Source organism: Monodon monoceros, unplaced genomic scaffold (genome assembly GCF_005190385.1).
Source record: "Monodon monoceros isolate NGI ecotype Baffin Bay Population unplaced genomic scaffold, NGI_Narwhal_1 Super_Scaffold_10, whole genome shotgun sequence".
NCBI lineage: Eukaryota > Metazoa > Chordata > Mammalia > Artiodactyla > Monodontidae > Monodon > Monodon monoceros.
Genome location: NW_021703766.1, coordinates 20145928 through 20158758, shown reverse-complemented (window position 1 = coordinate 20158758; position 12831 = coordinate 20145928). Strand labels below are relative to the sequence as shown.

Here is a 12831-nt window from a genome sequence, read left to right as displayed (position 1 = left end):
TTAGTGTGTTAGGACGAGGGGAAGCCCAACAGGACTCAGTCTGGCTCTCTGGGTCTTCTCTGCCCAGTTAACAGGATTTTGTCACCCTGTGGCCTTTTGCTCCCTTTCCTTGTGTTTGTGCCATGCACACACCTTACTTGGACCTTTTGTGGGTGGCTATGGCTGTGAGCCATGCAGAACTGTTCTTCAGTTCTCTAATCATAAACCACTTAACAGAGCCCCGATGCCACCATTATTTCTATTATTTCTGTGTCTGCCTCTCACAGGAATCTGAGAGCTATTCGAGGGTGGCCCATGGTTCTCAGCACGGAACCTGGCATATAGGAGGTACTCAAAGAATTGCTTATTCATAAGAAATTAATATACGAGGAGTGTAACTTCCCAGAGGCTGTGCGGGATGGAGGCATGACAAAAGGAGAAAGTTTTTCAGTTTCTATGACAAATCTGAGGAATAGGGGTTTGACACTCAGAATTCATAATATTCTCTCCAGTTTGCCTCCTTCCTCTCCAGAAGAGACTGGACTCAAACCCATACTTGCACATTCTAGGCCACCCTAACGGCTATAACCATGACGACTGTATTATATTTGCAACGTTAAGAATTTGTTGTGCAACTTTCCAAACTTCATCAAAGAAGAGCTCTAGAAATATCTGTTGACTGATGGACCACCCGACTGCACAAGAGAGACTGTTTCCCAAGAGTGGGCCCAGGCTCCAACGAGTCATTCTGTCCACATACCATGAGCCATCTGCTTCTGGGTCACCACCATCACCCTATTCCATAGTTCAGCATTCCTTCTGAGCATCACTGCAATAAGATGTCACTGGTACCATCAACCAGGTCTTGAACGAATTCTGTTGGGGGACTTTTGCTCTAGATCCAATCTTGTGCAAGCCTGACCCCCTTCTCCCATCACTCCCAGACCCGCCCCTTCACACTCAACCTCACCCACTCCAGGCTCTTCCCAAACCAGATGAGAACACACTATACAAGGGGACAGTCACGGGTCCGGTTGCCCAGGAAGCAAATGCTGAGCTGTTGAGCAAGCTGGATGTTTATTAAGATGAACTTCAGATCAAAACGTGGGGAAGGGAAGGGAACAGAAGTAGGGAGCAGAGGGAGACATTCAGCAAACCCAGTGACAGATTTTGCTGACCCCACGGGAAGCTGTGGAGTTAGGACTGACCCTTCGGCACTGCTCCAGGCTGAGCTCAAATACTTTATACTCCCATGGCGACTATTCAATATTAGATTGGGCACCCCAAGAAGGCGCAAGATCTCAGGTGTGTGTTTCTGCAAAAGGAGGCTGACAGATAGCAAGGCTGTCTGCCAACAGTCCTTTGGCAGCTGGGACAGTAAGTCCTCATTGAAGGGGGGACCTCAGAAGCTCATCACGGCATGTACCCCAGAAGAGTAAAGAGTTTAGTTTATCTCCTCCAAATGTAGGGAACCAGCACACCCTTCAAACTCAAGTCACTCACTCAGGGCAACCAACACAGGAGCTGACTGCATACTGTGGATCCCAGGAGGGGCCCTGCCTTCCTTCCAACAGTCCCCTCCTAACCCCGCCATGGGGCGTTGGCCTCCATCTTCCTGTCCAGCCTTTCTAGTTCTCTTCCCAGTCACTCAGGGCACCCAGCCTCTCTCCACTCTGCCGTAAGTGGATGAAGCACAGACAGCCACGCCACTGCACCTATCTGCCGCCGATTTCCACCCGCTCCCTACCTTTCACTTGTCTACAGTGTTGACCCTTGTCAGACACCAAGGCCTGCTTGGTCCCACACAGAGCTCACTCCATCATCCCATGGACAAGGAGCCCTGGGACAGCAGCACAGCCAGGCTCCCAGTCGCCCCTTCTGGCCACATCCCGTTGCCCACCCAGCAGGAGCTCATTTCAGATGACAGCACACCCTCATGATGGATGTGGCTAAAGGTGAGATTACAAGAGATTTTGAGGGGGCTTTCAGTGACAGGCCTGCAAAGTTGAGGATGAGTTACATTTATAATACTACCCAGGCCCAAGGACATTAATTAGTAACTGAAAGAAACAGGGAAAGGTGCAGAACCACAAATCTATCAGCAACTGTCACTCCTTAACCACTTAGTGACCCACTCATCCGTCCCATCAGTAAGCACAGGCTGATACCCACTTCGGGCCAGTCTCATACTGGGTTCTGGGGACATGAAAATCAAGAGGCCTGGATGGCAATTCACGTGTGCTCTTTCCCCCGTGTTTCTACTTTATCTCGTAAAGGCCACATTTCCATCCACTTTTCCCATGCAGGGAAATGCCTTAGAGGGAACACTGGTCCTCTCTCTGCCTTCTTACTCCCCGATTCCTGTGGAAGGAGGAATGTCTAACCCAACTGGTCAATTTAGATTCAATTGCCCTCTGCCATCCAGGCTCTGGCACCACACATTCTCCTCCTCCTTCCTGCCTCGCTATTCTGAAACCAGCAGGGCAGGACCCCTCTCAGAAGACAAACCCACCACTCGCCCTCTCTCCCCCTTCTCTACTCCCCTACTGATTTCTATGCTTGATGCAGGCAGGCCTGCAGTCCTATTTCACAAGGTTAGAAATCTGGAGTCTACAAGTCATGCTACTTTTCTCATAGTTCGCTCACGTCTGCAGATCCTAAAGTTTAAATACATAATATAATGTAACAAGTAGGAGATACCACTTGGTCCCAAGTCTGAGCCACAAGCTCCTACACAGTTCACTAGAATCTCTAGGTTTGACGGTTACTGAGTGTTTTGCAAGCATTACCAAAGTAGATAAAGGGATCCCCATTCAATAATCAGCTCTTTGTGTATATATTCATTAATGGTCAAACTTTGAATGGGAAGAATGCAGGGCTTCTTTTGCTCCAAGTCCCTAAGAAGACATAGTTTCTACTGTCCTGAAGTTTACAGTCTAATGGTCAAAAAAAACCAAAAAGACTATAAAAATACAGGAAAAATATACCTAACCCAGCCTGAGGGAGGCATCGGTATAGGCTTTTTGGAAGCAATAAATGCAGAAAAGAGACTTACGTGATGAATAAGGTAAATGAAGGGCACGGAGAAAGAGGGGATGTAGTCCAGACAGAGGAGCTGCATTGTCAAGCGTTCAGGGTTCAGTTATGGTGTGATGTGAGGGAAGAGCCATAGGTGGTTGAGGCTGGCGTGGGAGAGCTTGCATCCCGTCAGATTAAGCTCCTGTGACACTTGCCCTTGCAGGGGGTAAGGAGGAAGTTCGTATTTTATCCTCTGATTCGTATCTAAATCCCTGAGGATACACCTGGAGCATTAAGCTCTTATTGTTCACCCACGAGGTATTCACCTATAGTCTTGTTTGGCTCTCACGTCTTGGAAAGCAGACCAGACCTGAGCTCCCTTCAATGTTCTGAGTGAGATGTAAACGCCAGTCAAACCAGGCCAATGCACTTCGTATACTGGAATGGTTTTGAGCTTCCCAGCAGGTAGAGGCTCCAGGAGAAGCCTTAGGTGAAGAATAACCGTTTACAGCCAGGCCTCTATCACCTTCCGTTTTGCCTACCCTCCACCTTGTCTGACTGGTCTACTTGCTTCTGTCTGATCCTCTTTAATTTAGCCGTCAAACCAGCCACACTACAAATCATACCACGTCAGAATACAATGCTTCAATAGTTCCCCAATGCTGTCAGGACAAAGCCCAATTTCTTTATTATGATGCCACAGGTTGCATTCTTCTAAACATAGACCCTGAGACAACAGTTAACATATAGAAGTGTATTAGGGGACTTCCCTGGTGGCTCAGTGGATAAGAATCTGCCTGCCAATGCAGGGGACACAGGTTCGAGCCCTGGTCCAGGAAGATCCCACATGCTGGGGAGCAACTAAGCCCGTGCGCCACAACTACGGAGCCTGCACTCTAGAGCCCGAGAGCCACAACTACTGAGCCCAAATGCCACAACTACTGAAGCCACGCACCTAGAGCCCGTGCTCCACAACAAGAGAAGCCTCAACAATGAGGAGCCCGCGCACCACAACAAAGAGTAGCCCCCGCTCGCCGCAACTAGAGAAAGCCTGTGTGCAGCAATGAAGACCCAATGCAGCCAAAAATAAATAAATAAATAAATAGAAGTGTATTAGGGAGTGCCCTTGGGATCAATCCATGTGGAAGGGAAGTGGGGGAAGGAAGAAGAATTGAAGAGAAGCTGAGGAGGTATGATGCAGTCCTAACAAAGGCCTCAGTCAACTCCAAGGGAAGCTCCAAAGCCAGATGACCTTTCAAGAGTTGAACCAAGTTGGGCAAAGGGACCAAGCCTTAATACGTACATGGCAATAAGTCTTGGATACAGACCACCCGGAGAGAGGGGGCATGACCTGGGACAAGGTAGCTTGATCCAAGGCAAATTCCTAAAAGAAGCTGATAGCTGGGGGCTGTCTGCCAGTAGTATTCCCAGCACTTGGAGGAAGAAGGCCATCAGACCTGAGAGAAGATCTGAGTGATACATCACAGCAACTACCTCTTGGCGTTCAATGACTCTTATGATTTTTATGACCTACTATATTAGTTTTCGGGCTGCCATAACAAAGCACCACAGACTGGGTATCTGAAACAATGGAAATGTATTTTTTTCTAGCTCTGTATGGCTAGAAGTCTGAGATGAAGCTGTGAGAAGGGTTGACCTCTCTTCTTGGTTTATAGGTGATCATCTTTCCCCTGTGTCTTCACATGGTCTTCCACGTGTCTGTGTCCTAACTTCCTTTATAAGGACAACCGTCACACTGAATTAGGGCCTGCCTTAATGACCTCATCTTATCTGCGCTACCTCTTTGAAGACTGTATCTCCAAACACAGTAACATTCTGAGGTCCCAGGAGTTGGGACTTCGACACCCAAATTTTGAGGAAGCACAGTTCAGCCTTTAACACCTGCTTACCTCTTATCATTTTCCACCATCAACTGTTCTCCAAACACCTCTGGTCAAATCACATCAAAAAACTGATTCTTTTTCTTCCCCTGAATTTTATTTGCTTACTTTTAAACAAGTTAAATCTCTAAGGGATGCAACCCCACATGGATTCTATGGCCAACGGCCTTAGCAGGAAGCTTGCTTCAGAATTTGGCCCAAACCAGGCTACTGTTCCATGGAAGTGGGTTATCTTTCCCTGGATGACTCTGGTTTTGTTTGGTTTGTCTCCAAAAGTCACTATTTTGTTTTCCCTAGATAAAATTTGGGTTCACGTCAGGCATAAACACTTTCAGTTTTAAGAAGAGCTGTGTGCTCCCTCTGATTTGCAAGACCTTGCTTACTGCCAGCAAAAATGCCTTGGACCACAGCCTTCCAGACATAATTGGTGTTTGAGAAGTCATGATCCCAGCAGGCCTCCACAGGGTCCAACATGGCAAAAAGAGAACTACTGGCTGGTTCTGGAAGATGCTGTGCTGGTCTACACCTCTAGGCTCTGTCCATGCTCTGACCTCTGCCAGAAACGCTCTCCTCACTTTGCCCAGAGAACATCTTCACCTGACCCATGTCTCCTTCAAGAGCCAGCTGATGTGCCCACTCCACTCTGAAGCCTTCATCACAGTGTCCTGTCTCCTTATGTCCTTTCTCTCACACTCCATGATGATAAACGGTTGCCTCAGAATCTCTAGTATGTACCAGGCATCAGTAAATGTGTGTTGTTTGCGTGGGTGGTTCAAGGTTGGTGCCAGGGATTCTATCCTGGCCGTGGCCCGTATTTTCTCACCAGCTTTGACCTCAGTGTGGACGTCTTTTACATATTTGAATGCTTTCACTCTGGGTAAAGGCAAAGTGGATCTGGGCACCGTACTTCCTAGTCTCTATTTGTGGTAGGCAAAATACTGACTCTTCCAAAAACGTCCTAATCCCTGGAATTTGTAAATAGGTTACATAGCACAGGGGAATTAAGGTTGCAGTTGGAATTGAGATTGCTAATAAACTGACCTTAAAATAGAAATATTATCTTGGATCATCCAGAAGGGCCCAACGCAATCCCAAAGGCTCTCAAAAGTAAGAGTGGCGCAGAAGGGAGCGTCAGGCGGAGAGATGGTGGAAGAACAGTCAGAGAGATGCAACGCTGCTGGCTTTGAAGATGGAAAAGGGGTACAGTGAGCTGAGTAATACAGGCAACCTCTAGCAGCCAGAAAAGGCAAGGAAGTGGATTCTCCCCTAGAGCCTCTGTAGATGCGGCCTTGCTGACACTGTGATTTTAGCCCAATGAGACGATGTCAAGACTCCTGACAGGACGGTAAGATAGTAAGTTTGTGTTGCGTTCAGTCCCTAAGCTTGTAGTAAGTTGTTTCAGCAATCAAAAACTTACACACCATTCTAAACAGACCTCTTCTCATCACTGCCCTCGTGCCCCAGTCCTACTTCATATGTGCCAGGGAGGGATAGCTTGCATTACCAACATTTGGGGAGGTGCCTGATTCAAGGACCTGGGCCTCTGAAGACCCATGAGGAGCCATAATAGTAAAGCATTTGGTGAGTTTCATTGAAGGGATGTTCTGTGCAGACATTATGACAGGACGTATGTGATTATACAGGATCAAATATGCTCCAGCTTGTTCACAGTCTGTAGGATAGAAGAGGTATGCAGGTAGTGGCCAAACGAAGGTTACTAAGAGGGGCAGCTGTTCCTAACGGTGATCTGTTGGGACACAGTTACTAGAATCTCACTGCCTTCTAAAGCAACTCACCCTGAGAATTTTCCAACGGGTTAAGAGTTGGTACAATGAATTACCTAAAGGGGCGTGATCCTCCTGTCTGGACCATTTAGGACCAATCTCTGCAGTAAGTGGGGCTGCCACCGGGTAATATTTAGAAGGTAGGTCATTCTTGTAGGAGAAATGGCAGGAAACGGCTCGGTGCTGGCAGTGCTCTGCCAGAGGTGCGCCTCAGAGGTGCTAGTCTTACAAAAATGAACATGCAAGTTGACGGTAAATCTTGAAGAGGATGCAGTACAGAAACACCGGAACACAGATCATGAGCGGGAGAAAACCGGGGGAAAAGTGTCAACGAGTGAGGGCACGATCCAGACCCTGGAGGACCGATGGGGCGATAGGGAGCCACGACAGATTCCGGAGGAGAGGAGGATGCAGTGAGGATAGAGGGTCCAGGCTGAGGGTGCTGCTGTGGGTGGGCAGAGACAAGGGAGAAGGGGAACCTTGGTAATTACCAGCTTCCGCTCTGAAGCCCCATCACTGACTTTTCCTACCATTCCCAGCGCATCGAATCTGACAGTTCGGGCGCTGTTTTTTTAGTTAACATTGACAAGATTGGGAACTTCAGTCACTTAATTTCCATTAGTCTTTGAGGATGATGCACTGACTTTTTAAACAAAACTAAAAAGAAAAGAAAAAACAGTCTGTAAATAGAGTCTCAAAACTTCCCTCTCTCCGCAGCTCACCTAACCAGACCAACCAAATCCTGCATTTAAAGGTAAATAACGAGCGTGTAGATATTAAGCCATTTTTACTCCTCTATTAGGTGCCTGAGAGACTAATGATATTTTAACAAATAAGCTGTGACATTCTCGTAGCCTAACATCAAAATGTAGGTATGGGTCTGTAAATTGAAGGATAATCATAAATAAAACAGTAATATCTACAGAGCTCCTTGCATCGTTCCTGGCGTCTTCACACTCATTTGTGTGGCTGGACTTCACAAGCACTGTGTGGAGTTGGCCTAACAGAGACTCAGAGAGCTTGAAAGCCAGGCATCAACCCCAGGCGGCATCGCTCAAAACCCTTTGCTCTTTACCCAGAACCACAGTGCCTCTTCTGTTTGAACAAATGTCACGCCACGTGCGAGAAGAAACATGACGTGCAGCCCGATGATACAACATCCAAGCTCAAGTGGCCGGCAAGGCCAAGACAGAATACTGACTTCCCGCAAAGCCAAAGTGGGCACGGGCCCCCTTGGAGCCCATGGCCTTATTCCAGGTCTAGAAATGCTGAAATGGAGGCTGCCAGCAGAGAAAAGGCTTGGATCATCTGGAAAATGTATCTGGTGTGAAGAATGCAATTGCAGTTTCCTGAACTGTAAGGCATCACGGACTATTTCACACCTAGTTCAATCCCAGCATCAAGGATTATCGTGCAAACGCCGGCCAAGCAGATCCCACCACATCCCCCGACCAGGCCTGTTCCAGACCAGCAGAACTAGGGGTAGGAGGGGGGCCAGAGCTTTGCTGCTAGGAGCTAAAGCAGTGAGCTCTGAAATGAGCTCTTAACAGCTCTCTTTCTGCTCCATCCAAAATGCCATCTTTCAGCTGGGTTAATTGGACTGACGGGCACCCATGGCTGCAATGACCTTTGCCATCAGTGTCAACGTGGCGCCCACCATGCAGGCACAAAAAATGCAACCCTGCAGGCCACTGCAATGCAACCAGCACACCAGTTCTTCTGGGGAAATGGCATTTCCTTGTCAGTTAAAAAATATATGGGATCTAGGAGAGGAGAAATCAACAGGTTTGGATGCATAGGCCAGGCACAGGGCCGAGCTTTTACCAATATTTTCTCCGTGCTTTCTGTGAACAGTGTGCCAAGTTGTTACAAAAGCCCAGGGCAAAGAAAAGGAAACTGAGGGTCCAAGAGTATAAGCAACTCCCCCATGGCCATAGAGCACCCCTCTCATTTACAGGTTAAAAACAGCTCATTTGTGACATCCAAAGTACGTCACGATGTGGCCCCTGCCCACAAGGATAGCACAACTAGGATTAAACCCAGGCCCACCTTTTTCCAAAACCCACGTTCCATGTATTTTTTGAAGGATCCAAAGACTAGCCGCCAAATAAACAAGAGAATATAGACATTTCTACCGCCCCACGCTGTGCTCTTAAATGATGGGTCAAACAGAGAGGAAAAAGGCTTTCAACCAGAACGAGGGGAAAAAAAGAACCAACTGAGATAATTGGACAAAGGTGATGAACAACCAGAGTATTCTCCATATCATTTGCCTGGATCCAGACCGCACCAGGAGGATTATTCCAAAGAAAGTGACCACATGATTTGAAATGCATCTGGGGCACCCACCAACACCTCTTGGAAAATATGGCCCCAGGGAGACTGTACATCTTGGCCTGATGGGGGAGTGTGGTAAAGAGCACAGAAGCCCCCCACTCCCCCAGATCAACGCACGCCCTGCTCAGCTGTGCTTTTCCTGTGGGAGACACTCCCCTCTGTGATAGCAGCAGTGCACGTCAAGGCTGTTCCCTCCCCTGCTCCAGTTCCAACCACTGATGGCTGTGACTTGAACCCTGTGCCGGGGCTGGCCTCCAGTTAGTTACAGACACAGAGCCTCGGCACCAGGAAGCTGAGTGCCCCCCACAAGGCTGAGTAATATACCCAACGGGAAGCTTATCAGCCCTTTGAAGCCCAGAGCTGACTTGGCCAGTATGGATGGTGGTGGAGCTGGTGGGGCAGAGTGACACTTCAGCTGTCATTTGGGACCAGGTCAATGTTTCACAGACGACTCGTCCCTGTTTTATCATCTTCCTCCCACCCCAACCAGCCATAATCCTGGGGGACAGCATCACGCACGTGCACAGAGCTGACTCAGCCATCTGCCATCAGGGTGTTATGCACAGCGGTTGAGAGTGGAAAACATCACCTACCTTCACAGCCCAGCCTCCAGCAGTGACTTGTTGTGGCTCCTGGATCAAGCCGCTTCTTCCCTCCGTGCCTCAGCTTCTCCTCTGTAAAATAGGGATTGTTATGAGATTTCATGAGAAAATCCACCCAAAGCATTTATGCTGTGTCTGACATGCCAGTGACCACTTTTACCTCCACATCAGCTACCACACCCAGGATCTTAAGGTCACTCACAAACTTTCTGGCTCTGAAATCCTAAAATCTAACATCTGACCACAGCCTATGTCTTTTCAGCTCCCTCAATCACCTGCCATCTTCTGTCTGGCCTTATCACGATGTCCAGTCCCTCGAGTGGTTCACCTTGAGCACCTCAACCTCCCCGCTTAACCCTTCCCTTCATTCCATTCTTCTTTTTAAATTTATTTATTTTATTTTTGGCTACACTTGGTCTTTGTTGCTGCACCCGGGCTTTTCTCTAGTTGAGGCGAGCGGGGTCTACTCTTTGCTGCGGTGCGCGGGCTTCTCATTGCGGTGGCTTCTCTTGTTGCGGAGTGCCGGCTCTAGAGTGCAGGCTCAGTAGTTGTGGCGCACAGGCTTAGCTGCTCCGCGGCATATGGGATCTTCCCGGACCAGGGCTCGAAACCATGTCCCCTGCATTGGCAGGTGGATTCTCAACCACTGCGCCACCAGGGAAGCCCTCTTCATTCCATTCTTACGATCCATCACGTCAACCATCCTCTGGGTTCTTGCTCCTCAGTGCCTCTGTTACATGCCCCAGAAGAACCCAACCATGGGTCAAACCAAACATCTGCCCCTGGTGCTGCCCTGCTGGGCCCCTCCTCACCCTGGAGGTCATGACCCAGCCACACCCTATCCTGGTCCCCATCCCAGCTGTGGCATCAACACACCTTGGCTCCCAGGCCAACTCCCTCCATCACTCTAAGGAGAGGTGCTCCACTATTCTCAAGTCCCACAGCACAGCACCTGGCTTCCTACTTCCAAATGGTAATAGAGGGATTAGGTATAAACTCCCTCAATGTTTTGTTTCACTGCCCACAAATTTACTTATTTATTTATTTAGAGTCAATTTTGTTTATTTATTTTTGGCTGCGTTGGGTCTTCATTGCTGTGCGCGGGCTTTCTCTAGTCGCGGTGAGTGGGGGCTTCTCTTCATTGCAGCGTGCGGGGCTTCTCAGTGCGGTAGCTTCTCTTGTTGCAGAGCACGGGCTCTGGGCACGCGGGATTCAGTAGTTGTGGCTCGCAGGCACTAGAGCGCAGGCTCGGTAGTTGTGGCGCATAGGCTTAGTTGCTCTGCGGCAATGTGGGATCTTCCCGGACCAGGGCTCGAACCCGTGTCCCCTGCATTGGCAGGTGGATTCTTAACCACTGTGCCACCAGGGAAGTCCTGCCCACAGATTTAGAAGCCCCCGCATCTCTTTTTACCATGTCCTCCTCCTTGAGGGAAGATGTCCCTGCTTCCACTTTCCTCTGTACCAAGCATCACTCGGGAGTCTTGCCCATCAGTTTTCACTTCTGTATTCTGTGCTTCCAGGCTTCCCCTCACTAAAGACCCCTCCCCTCAGCATATAAATATGCCCAGGCTTCCCAAATCTTAAAAAGAGAAGAAAAATCTCCCCCACCCCTCTCTCCCCCTCCAGCCCCTTCATACAGACAAGCTCCTCCAAAGAGCTGTCCACACTCCTCGCTACTTCACCTTCACTGGCTCTGCAGTCTGGCTTCCTGAGAAATTACTCTAAGAAGGTCAATAACAAACATGGAGTTGCACTTGACCCCCTTCTCTTCTTCCCTTCTCCCATCCAGTAATTTAAAGTTTGATCAACTCTGACCCTACCCACATAATAGCTTTTACATCTTTCCCAGCTCTCCAGCCCACTAGCAGGGGTGTGTTCTGGATTTCCAAATTTGTCCAAAGATATTTAATTCATACACATCGCCATCCAGCCTCTACTCCAAGCTAAGAGGGAACGTAGGAATGTTACTCTCCTGACTCGCCATTCTAAAACGGTTCCCACTGCCTCTAGGGGTAAAATCTGCTCTCCTATGCGTGGTGTACAAGGACGATCTGGCAGCAGTGAACATGGCCTTCATGAGGGCTAACTGAAGGATGGTGACCGGGAATTTAAATGGACATGAGCTCCCCTCCGTCAGGGCACATATTCATTTCCCTCTTTTGAAAACAATGCTCTTAGTAGGAGCGAAAAGTTTTTTTAAACTTTCAGAGGAAATTCATCAAATGTGGCCCAAATTGGAATACATTTATAGCGTAACGGAAATGTCCTTTTCAGGAACAAATTTTATGTGGTTATTTCTTGAGATGGCTCTCCTACTACAGAAGGCACCACTTAACAGAGAATATGCTGTAAGAGGCAACTTTCTTAAGAACTGGATGTTATCTCGTGTGATATTTGCAAGTCCAGGACCAAAGGGTCCTTCTCCCTGCCCACTGCATGCCAATGCTCAGCCCTCAGACTCCAGCCCTCTGACCTAGATAGATGCGGCAGCCATCACCGTGCTCCTTTCCAGAGGAGGCCCTGAAATCCTACAAGGAAAGGGATTTTCCTTGGGTCCCATGTCCAGTGTCTGTAGCAGAATTGGGACCGAAAGCTGGTCTCTTGCCGCTGTGGTGTGGGGTGTCGCCCATAGGACCCCAGGGTCCACACGGTCTAATATGAGAAGCCCCTTAGGAGCTGGGTCAGATGTATGTCAGCACAGAGGCTGTGATGGGTACGAAGACGTCTGGACCACTGGCAACCACACAGATGTGTGATGAAGAAATGGTGGAGGAGCCTCTAGAAGGAGGAGTAGGGACGGATGTCCCCAGCACAGGGAGTTCAGGATAAAGGAGGAAGCAGGACGCACTCAGCCCCCAGGCTCAGCCCCACAGGAAATGGCTCTGCACTCCTTGCTCTGACTTAACAAGCACTGAATTCCTCTCTGAGAAAGTGTTTTCACCAGAGCATCTGGTCCCACCCTAGAATACCAAGCAGAAGACAGTCAGATAACCACTCTGATTTCTTACCCCACCATCTTTCTACTGAGCCAGTTAATAATTCCACATCAGTCCAGGTCTCTGGTGGCCCAACCAGCTCCATGCTAAATGACTCGCAACATCCAAGCCAATGCACAGTGCCCTGACATTGTTGGCACAGCCTGCAGCCCAGCATGGATCCACCTACCTTGCCAACACACACACACACACACACACACACACACACACACAC

At 48.8% G+C, this 12831-nt stretch overlaps 1 pseudogene; it reads right to left on the bottom strand.

Moving 5' to 3' along the window:
- Window positions 1-5017: 5017 nt before the first annotated feature.
- LOC114889985 lies at window positions 5018-5356 on the bottom strand (annotated as a pseudogene).
- Between the last annotated feature and the right edge of the window lie 7475 nt (window positions 5357-12831).